This window comes from Psammomys obesus, unplaced genomic scaffold (assembly GCF_907164565.1).
Source record: "Psammomys obesus unplaced genomic scaffold, mPsaObe1.curated_primary_1811, whole genome shotgun sequence".
Classification (NCBI taxonomy): Eukaryota; Metazoa; Chordata; class Mammalia; order Rodentia; family Muridae; genus Psammomys; species Psammomys obesus.
In genome coordinates, this window is record NW_026596152.1 from 5,553,034 (window position 1) to 5,565,190 (window position 12,157).

General features: G+C 41.6%; 1 long non-coding RNA gene across 1 annotated transcript; it reads left to right on the forward strand.

Annotated features, from left to right (window-relative positions):
- The first annotated feature begins 4,215 nt into the window (after window positions 1-4,215).
- Window positions 4,216-11,683, forward strand: LOC129666802 (uncharacterized). Its single transcript, XR_008718653.1, has 3 exons — window positions 4,216-4,252; window positions 6,132-6,311; window positions 11,453-11,683. It is a non-coding gene; the product is annotated as an uncharacterized LOC129666802 (long non-coding RNA).
- The last annotated feature ends 474 nt before the right edge of the window (window positions 11,684-12,157 follow it).

The following is a 12,157-nucleotide window of genomic DNA, read 5'->3' on the forward strand; positions in this document are numbered from 1 at the left end:
TAATTAATGGTAGCCTGGCCACCCTGAAGCTTGGATGGAGAGTCTGCTCTATTATCTACTTTAGGTAGCCAGAAAGAAAAACAATGGGACAGAAAGGGTTATATCTGATGAGTGATGAGAAGGAAAGTTGGAGGAGGGGACATGAGAAGGAATAGCTTACACTAAAGACCTTAGAAAACACCACATGGAAACTCATTACTTCAAAAGCCTTCTATAATATATACATATAGACGGATAAAGGATGTTTAAATGTCGTTGCTCTATGATGAGGGGCCAGTGCCTTTCCTAAGTGCCATAAACCACCAGGGGGAAAAAGCCCTCAGTGCTAGGAATGTGTTGTCTCTTTTTGAGTTGCTGGTCAGTGGCATCCCACTGTTTCAGACCACATCTGAAACATTAGAGGACACTGCTCTCTCTCTCGCTTATCCTCCCTATTGGCTAGCTTTCACAGTGATGGAAGGTTCTATTTACAGGACTGTGGGAGAGAAGTCATCCGTAATCTTACTCAGCTATCGACCCCGTGAGCTGCGATAACAGCTGGCTGGCTAGGGCCACTAGAAAAATGGTGACACAATATTATGTGAGCAACCAACTACTGTTTGTATTTAAGGCCCAGTCTACTAGATGGAACTCATGTCTGGTACTGTTCACAAGGCCCAAAGCTGTGACTGACTAGGCCATGGGTCCCATGGGAGAACGTACTGCAGTTACTGCACTAAATGGACATATTAGAAAACCTGTTCCTGGTGGCTTATCATTATCTCAACCCTCAGCAGAAAGAGCTACTTTTTTGCAATAGTTGTTGGTCTGTATGGAGACCCACAAGTGGCTAACATGAGAGAATGAGAGCCTATGGAGCATTTAGTTCTAAACAGAACACCCACAATACACCTCTCCTCACACGGCTCAAGGATTATCTCAGAAGAGGGCCCATGGAAAGATGATAAGAGCCAGAGGTCATCGACCTCTGTGGCTAAAAGCATCTGCCAGCCACAATGGGGCCATTGTACCCATGACACAGTGGCCGTGACCGCATGCACAGGTCTTGCACAAGAATAAGCCATCAGAAGTACCAGCACAGCTAGAGGGAGACCTCATGAGATCGCGCCTCACACTGAGAAGCTGTTGGCAACCTTTGGCTGCTGGGTGAAGAAAAATACATTTTCTTTAGCGATGTAGGGACATGGGGCCCTGAGAGGCTGCGTGCTCTAGCAGGTGTTTCTACAACCATACACACACAAGCAGTACTAAGGGCACTCAGTCATGTGAAAAAGAGGGAACAGCAGAGAGAGAGAGAGACTGGGAGGAAAGAGTGGTGAGTGGGGAGGTGGGGATGGGGGTTGATTTGATCAAAATACATATACATATATCAGTCTTTTCCTCTAAATCTTCCATTTTTTTTTGTATTCACAGATGCGAGTTTATACATAGTCCAATTTTATAGATAAATAATCGTGAATACCGTTCTCATTATTGATGAACCACAATGGCACAGATAAGAGAGTTATTGATTATGCCCCCCAATTCCAGTAACCAGAAAGAATGACATCTTCTTCTAGGTTTATATTTACAAATATGTAAAATACAGATCTAGAAAAATATGAAACACTAGTTTTGGTTATTGCTTATATTCATTTAATGTGATGTCATTCATACTATTTTGGAGCTTTGCTTTTAAAAAAAATTAATATAAGTGTCATCAACATGACAGCCTAAACAGGAGCTGAACAAGGGCAAGAACAGTAGACATGCTAACATGAACAGGTGTGGGGATGAGGGGAGGCCTCAACCGTACAGAAAGACAACCAAGGAATGCTGACAGTGGGAGCAGGAAGCTTCCCCGGGGAAGATTACCCTGACTGGTTAGCCAATTCTAAATGGGCAGCTCTGAAAACATGCATACAGACACATTAGAAAGACTGGGTAGGTTGTATTTAGGAATATGTATGTGTGTCCACATACATATATGTGTGAAAATTTAATGTCATGAATTTGAAAGAGAGCAAAGAGGGGCACATGGAAAGGTTTCAAGGGAGGAAAGGGAAGGGGAATTATTAATTAAATTATAATCTCAAACATAAAAGAAACAATTTTAAAAGTTAGCTTTACTAAGAAAAACTTAATGATTCATTACATGAAGTATGTAAAAATAATATAATAGCACAAACCAGGTGAGACTTTTTTTTAACAACTATTGACTGTAACTACAGAACAAACTAGTTGTCATAATATTTTAATAGGACTTTAGCTATCAAATGTCATAGGAATCTTGGGTCCTCACAGTCAACCAATAAACATAATAAGAAAATTAGATATTGAAATTGTACATGGTTTTTCTATTTTAATATTTTCTAAGACAGCACTTTCTTTTAGAATTTTAATTTATGCTGGGTGGTGGTTGCACATTCCTTTAATCCCAGCACTTGGGAGGCAGAGGCTGGTGGATCTTGTGAGTTCAGGGTCAACCTGGTCTGCACAGTGAGCTCCAGGGCAGCCAGGACCACGCAGAAAGACCCTGCCTCAAAAGAAGAGAAAAATGTTAATGAATTCTTTCGGATATTTTTCTCAGCTTAGTGTGGTTATCTTTCTAGTTTCATAGATGACTGTGTACTTTATCATCATTTTAATTGAAATGTATCAAGTACTGTGAAATATGTTTTTCATCACCTTAACTACACTTCAAGGATCTAATATGGAGTGCTTCCATTATTGTCGGTCTTTCCAAGTTCTACAAATCAGATCAGCTTGTCCAAAAAAATTGATTAAGGTTTTTCAGCTTTTAAGTAGTAGAACATTTTGCTTTATAGTTTGATATTCATTTCTGCTTATCCTCTGTTTTAAAAGCGTCACTATCTATTTCAAATGTCTTGATAAATGGCCAATTTTGGGAAATACTGCTTTCATGCGAAACAAGTTCTGTTGTTTGTTTTTGATATGACAATGTCCTGTTAACTCCATTGATTTTTCCTATGTTTTTTTTCTCTTATAGAGTGAAACACATGACATAAAATTGCCTCCTCATAGTGCTTTCCTGTTTGGTTTTTCTAGAAGTTTCTGCCTCATAAACATTGACGTTGAATTGGGGAGATGCCCACAAGTCCTTCATTTAAGCGCTAATTAGGAAATGTTCTTATCTCTTGTAATGCTTTAAGGAAGTGATTCATTTTTGAAAAAAAATCTTTTATTTTTGAGATTATAATTACATGTTTCATCCCTCCAAACCCTTCTAAATGCCCTCCCCTTGCTTTTTAAAATTCATGCTCTCTTTTTTCATTGATTGTTGTTACATACATACATACATGTATATAAATACACACACATATACATCTACATATGTATGTACACATATACATACATATTCCTAAGTACAAATTGCTGCGTCCATATGATATTGCTTATATGTTTGCTTTCAAGGCTGACCATTTGGTATTGGATAGCCGACTGGTGTTCTGTTCCTTCTTGCTCTCAACATTCCTTAGCTGTCTGTTGGCCTTTGTATAGGGTTGAGGCCTTGTGGCCATTCCCCTGTTGTGTATATTGTTGAAACTGTCCCTGTTCAAATCATGTTTAGATAGTCAGGAATTACTCATTTTTTAAAAGACTATGTTGCTCCTTCTATTTCATTGAAACTTGTCAGTTCATAATCATCAGCATGTCTGGATCGTGGCTTTGTTACATGGATGTGTGGGCTATTTCTGATTTAAGACAATGCTTTATGTTTAATCAGTGGGTGAATTTAGGTCATATTTTATTTAATAGTAAAACTGGTTTGGGGTCAGTAACATGACTCAGCAGGTAAAAATGCTTGCTCTTAAGCCTGATGATCTGAGTTTGACTCCTGGGACCCACGTGATGGAAGAGGAGGACTGACTCCCACCAGCCCTCTGACTTCCAAATGCATGCTGTGTCCCAGGAACAGTCCTCACACTAAACAAATAAGTTAGTAAGATGGAATAAAAATGAAACCACGGGTTTGATCTCACGGTGGTTTGAATGAGAAATGGTCCTCACAGGGCGTGTATTTAAACACTTGGCCCCAGCTGCTGGTACTTGGCAGGAAGGTTCTGGAGCCCTTAGGAGGTGGGGCCCTGATGAAGTTCAGTGTGAGGTTTTATGTCCTGGTTGCACTTCCTGTTTCCCTCTCTGCTTCTGTTGGTGGATCAGCCAGCTTCCTGTTCCCCTGCCACACATTTCCTGCCTACTGCCATATCTTCTCAGCCATGATGGGAGTATATTCTTTTGCAACTGTAAGGTAAAATGAGGCCTTTTCCCTGAGTGGCTTTTTATCAGCCTACTTTATCATGATAACTCAAGAGTAACTGGTTGAGGCCTTAATTTTGTCATGGACTTTATCTTAAAAGTCTACCATCACACAGTTAATTTCTTCTGTGGAAGTATGTTTTTCCCATATTAAGGAGGAAGGTTCAATTACATGTGGATACTTCAAGAAGTATAGTTTTTATAATACCCTTATGCTTTATTGAAGACAATTTCTTTTTAATTCTATACTACAAAGAATGGGTAGGTTTCTCATTTATATTCAAGTTTACCATATTGTTTTTCACAGTATTTATTATTATATTGACAATGCTCAGAATGACACCAGAAATGACAATATCTTTTACCATTAAGTTCTTTTGAGAAAAAAAATATTTTCAGTGAAACATTATATATATAATATTATATATTATATAATATAATATATAACTATATATTATATTACATGTATAATATAATATATACATATATAATAAATTATATTATATGTATATTATAATATAATATATATAATATATATATATATTTATATATATAATGGGTTAAAGGGTTAAAACCCTTACCTGGATTCAAATCAATCTGTTTCTGAAGTAAGTGGACTATTTGGGGCCATTTCTTTTCTGATTCCCAGGAGATTGGATTAACAATCTGATTTCAGGACTTTAGCATTAGTGGCTCCATCTTGTTTGAGTCTTTTGGGCTTGGTGCAGAGAGGTACTGCGCACAAAACAATGACTTCCCATCAATCTTAATGGATTGGCAATGTCCATATCAAGAGGAGGATGGGTAAAGCTTGTTGCATTAATACAAGAATACTACTCACTAAAAGTGGTTAAATTTTTTGCTACCAACGAGGATAAGGCTTGGTCCTTACATTGCCTTTGAGTCAGAAAAGTTTATGTAGTGTGATGTTATAAGGGGTACTACCGGAGCCACCAAGATGGCTCAGCTGGTTAAGGTTGCTGCTAAGCCTAGTAACCCAAGCTTGATTCCCTCAAGCACACACAGTAGAAAGAGAGGAGTGATTCCCCCATGTTGTCCTCTGAGCTCTACATATACATGTAGGCTGTGGGGGAACACACACACACACACACACGTACATGCGATGGAATGAATATAATAACTAAAGAAGCGAGTTACAACTGATTCTTTGGGATTAAAATCAGAACAGTGGTTAGTGCTCAGGGGACTGGCTGGAAAGGTCACAAAATGTGCAGAGATGAAGTATTTTGAGTCTTGCTCTGTGCACATACATCACTTTAAAAAAATAGATGAAAGAGAAGAGAAAAAAAATCTCAGCATGTGTCCGCGTTCTTGCGTCCACACTTGGCTCTCTGGCACAGGTCTGTGGTCCGCATCGGGGTCCTCTCGGCCTCCTGGGTTTGTTGCTTGGCACAGCCGAGGGTGATCCCTGGTCAGTCACCTCACACACCTGCGCACGGCTGCTTCCCGGGCCTCCGGAAGCGAAAGCTGTAAGAAGATGCCATCCAACCGTGTGGTGTCCCCGCCTGAAGAGCTGATCTGCTGTCGAGGCGGGGGACAGAGTGGCGCATCAAGAAGTCACTGCTGCATGCTCGGCTCACAATGAAGTGCTAAGGAATAATAATGGAGCCCTTATCCTGCGTGCGTGTTTTCCTTTCCATTAAATCTCAGATAGGCTGTTTGCTTTCGTCTCCTTAGTTCTGGCTGCTTTGAAACCCACAGGGGGAAAGAAACCCCTCATTACGTTCAGCGGCACAGCCCGCCATGGGGCAGTGCTCCTATTTGGTTTTCCTTCTGTAAATATTTGTGCTCTCTCAGGCTAAGGAGTGGCCTGTGCTAGAGACTAAAATATCCCCGTTTATATCCTCCAGGTGCGGCAGGAAACGGCTGACCCCTCACCCTGCCCCCGCAGTGACCTCAACCCCACTGCTGACGACCACCCTCCCGGCCGCCTAAGGCCGACCATGATCACCTCTCCTGGTTGGCCGCCAAGCAGGAGAGGATGGAGCGCAGAGTTGTTGCAACCCAGTTCTCCCATTCAGAGTGGGAAGGTCAGTTAACCTTTCGTTGCTGCCTTCAGGTTTGTTGATGAGAGGATGGGAAAAAAACAAACAAACAAACAAAAAAAAACATCGACAGCATAGATGTCCAGTTTGTCCAGAAACAGAGCTTGGTCTAGGGTAGAAAGGAGACCAAAGACAGAAGAGTCTAATATGTCCAAAAATAAACAGAAAATCGCCAGAGTCTTACAGAAATAGAATTTTCTTTTTCCTACTCGGTCCATTCATGTGGGTTTTCTTGGCATTCCCAAAGAGGCTCACGCTCTGAACACAGTAAGTCCTACGGTCTCTGCTCCGCCTCTCTGCTCACCCACTGTCAGGGAGGAGCCCTGCGGAGTCCCCTCAACAAACACTCATGGAATTGCACACTAACCTAGGCCTTTGGCTTGTCCCTTACTTTTTAATCTTTCAGCTTTACATCTTGATGGATGCACTCTGTCCTCCACCTTTCGCAGCTGAAGTGTGATGTACCAGGCTTGACTCTGTTGCCATCTGTATCAGTGGCCATATCTAGCTTCGGGGCTCCCAGTGAGGAGAAACGGGAATCTTGAAAAAAAAAAAAAAAAAAAAAAACATGCAAATCTTTTTTTGAATATATTACAAAATGTGATGTAAGCCTTTGCCTTTTAATGGAAGAGAAAACAATTGAAGTTAGATTATTTCAGTAGGTTTAATAATGAGCTTATAAACATTGAAACAAAAATACAAAAAGTAAAGAAATTAATGTGAGACCAGAATTTCTTCAAAATTAATTTAAACACACAGTAAAATTCATGCAAATTGGGCAAAAGCCACAGCTGCAAACAGAACTCTGAAAGTTCTAACCTGCCCTAAGCCACAAAGGCTCTGAGAGAAACATTGTGGACCAACCGTTTTTATCATTTTGCAATAAGGTTAAAAAGCAAGAGCAAAAGGACACTGAAATCCCTCAAAGGCAGACAAGTGAAGATACTTTCTGAAGTAGCTTGGAGAGGAGAAACAGTGCTTTCCTTACCCATGGGGGGCATACTCAGCCCCCCTTTCTCCCTGCCACTGCCCCAGCTACCCTGAAGCAGGAATGACTATTTCATTTGCATATGCAAACCAAGATCACCTTACCACCAAACTCCATAATTTCAAGGGATGATATGGGTGTGATGGCTAACCTTGGTTGTCAACTTGGCAGGACTAGGAAGGGTGAGCCTCAACTGAGCAATCGCCTTCACCAGGCTGGTTGGCGGGATGTTGCGTAGAGTGTTAGTTGATGGAGGAGGGATCAGCCCACTATGGTGGTATCACCCCTCAGGTGAACCTGGGCTGTGTAAGAGGTCAAGCTGAACAAGAGCCTAGGAGCCAGGTGGTAAGCAGCACGTCTCCTTGGCTTCTGCCTTAGTTCCTGCCTTGCATTCCTGCTCTGACTTCCCCCAGTAATGTACTATAGCTTGAAAATTGAAAGATGAAAGAAAACCTTTTCTATTTGGACAAAAAACAAGTACAAAAATATTCCTCAAGGCAGAGTGAGGCTCACTGCAAAATATTCCCTTTGGGTGTTAGAGAGCTTAATGCCCATCCGTTGTTTCTTTCTGTTTGAATTTCTTGTGGAGATTACCCAATGACCTCCAAGGAGGTGAGGATGCCTCTGAGTGAACAGGGAAATTCCATGTCAGCAAAGCAAGACAGCAGACCATGAGGAAATGTGTAAATACTAATGCTGTCTTACTTTCTCACTAAAACAAGAAAAATTAAAGTAACTTATTTAATAAGAGCAACAAAGGACTAGAAAAATAACAAACAACAACAATAATAAAAGAACTGGATAAATCAAAGGAGGAAGAATGGAATAATAAAAGTAGAAATTAATAAAACTAAAAATAAAAAGTGTAATTAGTAAGTCAATTAATACTACATCTTTGATGAGGATAATAGAAATGGATGTTAGGGTGACACTAACAAAAATATTAAAAAATAATTTTATAGAACAGGAAGAATACGAACAGATACTAAAATTTATTGAAACTAAAAATAGTACAGTATAACAGTTCATGGGAACATATTTCAGTGTTCATGAAGTATCCAGGTCTCTGAGGAAGTACAAATCAGCAAAGTGAAATTCAAGTTCACAACAATATAGGCTGGATATTCACAGGAAAAAAATAATAAAATATTGACATCTGTTTACAAAGTCCCCCAGCAAACTTTACCTCCTCTAAAGAGTATAAGCATGGTTTTTTCATCCATTCTTGTTTTAAATAAAATATTTAGCTAGAAAGGTGTGATTATTTGACATAAAAAGGTTGTCACTGATTGATTAAAGGACAGCGCACCCCCCGAAATTCAAAGCAAAGCTCTGGGCACCCAGAGGTAGTCTGCAAGCTCAGAAGACATGCATTAAAATTGAGGATTAAAAATAATATACATCAGCAACACAAACCAAGAAGGCACTAGCTGTGGATAGTGAGGGAATGAGGCCAAGCCAAGCTGGGGGACTTGTCACACATTTGCATCCTGGTTCTATAGGGGGTGACAATGGTGATACAGGTGCAAACAGAGTCGATGGGGAGTGTCACAAGCCCCAGGAAGATGAGAAGAAAGAGATCACCAGGACAGCATGGCTCATTCAGGAGACACATGAAAAGAATGACAGGCAGAAAACCCAGTGAGGTCCGAGGAAAGTCTGATGGCACGGGCCAAGCAAAGGGTTGTTTCCAAGGAAGAGCTAGTGACTGCTGAGTGTGCACAGGGATGTGGTTCTGGCAGGGCCCTGGCATGGAGCATCATGAGAACCACATCTAGGTACATCAGGTGGTGAATGGAGGCGAGACACTTCAGCCATTGACCTCAGACAGCCTTCCCAGAGATTTTCATGAGGAGGCGAAGAGAGAAATGAGTATGTGAGGCACGGTGCCACAGTTTCTCTCATCCGTGACTCCATGGGGAAGAGAGGGTCTGGATTTGGGGCCTTCTTGGCTGATTTTCCTCGGCGGCCTCTCTCTAATAAGCCACAGATGTGTCTCAATAGCTTTCTTATCAAGTTCACATGCCCTTCTGTAGTTTATTCAATCTGAGGATCCTGTTAGGAACTCTCTGACTTCGCAAACATTGCCAGCAGTGAGATCACCCTGTGGAGACTCCTCCAGCTTGGTAATGGTCCTGGCTATGTGAGTCTGTATTTTAGTGGTAAGCGTGTTCTTGTTTTCAAATTTTAGATCTTCGTGTATTTGTGTATATTTTCTTCTGGAGCAAATCTCCTAGAAGACAATTCCTTCTTTCCTTCTTTCTTTTTAAATTATGTGACTGTGTCTGCATCTGCCTGTGAGTTTGCACATTGTTAGGATAGGTACCCTAGGAAGGCAGAGACGGCATCTGATTCTCTGGAACTGCATTTCCAGGAGGTGGTGAGCCGCCTGATGTAGGTCCTCTGTGAGAGCAATGTTCTCTTAACTGCGGAACCAATTTTCCACTCTCCACTGATTTCTTTTATATCCACCTGACACATTTGGGGGTTGTTCCTAATACTCTAAATGCATGCATTTACTAATCATGGTTAAGAATCCAGATGCATTGTCTCTCTCTCACCCCAGAACTAGCAAGTCATAGTAGAAGAGATCTCACTGTGAGTCCAGAAGCTGTGACCTCAGGGTAGAAGCATGAGCAGAGACCTGTGGGAAAACACTCTTTTGCACTAGAAAATAATACCAGTTAACAAATGAAATTAAAAAGCATCTCTCTGTGCATCAAAGGAAATAATCAGCAGAGTGAAGGATCACCCGAGAATGAGAGAAATCTTTGCCAACTAAACATCTGACAGGGGATTGTATATATAATATATAAGGAAGTTCCAAAATTAAACTCCTTCAAAAACAGCCAACCAACCCAAAATGACTCAGTAAATGGGCAAACAAATTCTTCAGAAAGTACTTAAAAGAAGAAATACAGACTTCCAACAATTATTTGAAAACTCTTTAATATCCTTACCCATTAGGGAAATACAAATATGAACTGCAGTCAGTCAAAATTTCCCTTCATCAGGGAAAGTAGCCACACATGCAACCACAGCACTTGGGAAATGAAAAAAGGAAGGTCAGGAGTTCAAATCCAACCTTGGTTATTTAGCAAATCTGAGGCCAGTCAGAACCACAAGAGACCTGTTTTCAAATAGAAAGCAAAGCAAAAAGAATAAAGGTGAATGGAAAGAAGGAAGACATACCAGTAGACAGATAATGGTTAAAATGGAGAAACAGGGTTTAGACAATGATGGTGGGACGACAGGTTCGTTCTGTCACCATTGAAGTCAATGTGGAGGTTCCTCAAAAAACTAAAATAGAACTACAGTCTAGTCCAGCTATGCTACCTCTAAGCTCAAAAGAGTCTAAGTCAGCAGAGCATGGGGCAGGGGGCTGCACATCCAAGTTTATTGGTCTACACAATTGGCAAGAACTGGAACAAGCTGTTTGTTGTCCATCAAAAATTGAGTTGATAAAAAATTGTTTTATAGAGAAGTCCGGAATCCCTGGATGTCTCACACTTGACAGCGTAGGGTCCTCTAGGAAGAGGGAACCATAACTGAGAAAACGCCCCCATGAGATTGCTTATAGGTAGGACTTGAAGGCATTTTCTTGATTGAGGATTGATGTAGGAGGGCCCAGCCCACTGTGGGCGGTGCCATCCTTGGGCAAGTGGTCCTGGATTATCAAAGAAAGGTAGCTGAGAATGAGCCTGGTCAGCAGGTGAGTAAGACGTTCCTCTGTGGCACTGCTTCAAATCTTGCCCTTCAGGTTCCTGCTTCAACTTCCCTTCAAAATGGACTCTAACCTGCAAGGTGTAGTAAATGCTTTTCTCCCAAGTTGCTTTGGTCATGGTGTTTATCAGAGCAAGTGGAAGCAATCTAGAACAGAAACTAATGTCTGAGAATAAGCCATTGTTGTGAAGGGGCTGGGCATGGCTTTGGGGAGAGGACTGTGAAAGTGTTTGTGTTGGAAAAGTTATTGAGTGTTCAAAGATTAATGGGCTGCTCTGTACGAGACTGAAAAATAAGAATGTTGAAAGAGACGAAGGCAATCAAGGTTTGGCTTGTGAAGTTTCAGAGGAAAGTAAAAATTCCATCAGGGCCGTTCATGTGATATGTATTTGAATTAAAAATCTATGGTTTCTAGTCAGCAGGGGCTGAGGAATTGGCTGTGACAAACAAGAGACAAGAACCACTGAAATGCGCCCGTATGCTCACCAGGACACTATTGCTGGTTAAGTGGTCCTGAAGCACCAGTTGTGATGAATGGAAGATCAGCATCATTGGGGTAAAACCTTCTGGAAAGTGTTTCCTCAGGATCATCCCACAGAGCTGCAATTGGAGGCGGCCGAGGCTGCATTTCAAGCTGTTCACCGGACTGTGTGAGATGCTCCCATGTGGTTCTGGGTCAGTAGTCTAGAAGCAGAGAATGGGCACTGTCAGGGGCCGGGAGGGGTCACTGGCGAAGGTGCAGCCTCGGAAACCCCAGGATTTAAGGGGTCGCGGTGAGAGGCTATCATAGTTGTAGTTCATGCAGAGAGGCCAGGAGTCCATCAGGAAAGGTGTAGCCCCAGCAATGGAGACTGTGCCATATGGGACACAGGTACGACCACCAGGTAGAGAATCAGGCACATGACAGAGCTGTGTTGAGCCCTGGAAAAGTTGTGTTTGCTAAGGATGGCGGAGCCAGAGAGGTGAAGCTGCCCAGGCCCTTAGGAACCCAGAGCAACATGAGTAAAGTCCAGATTCAGGGCACTGAGCTACAAGATGTCGCTTATACTGCCGAACGTGTTTTGTTTGGCTCTGGTTGTAATTGTGTCCTGATCCTTTCCTTTTGGAATAAGAAGCATAT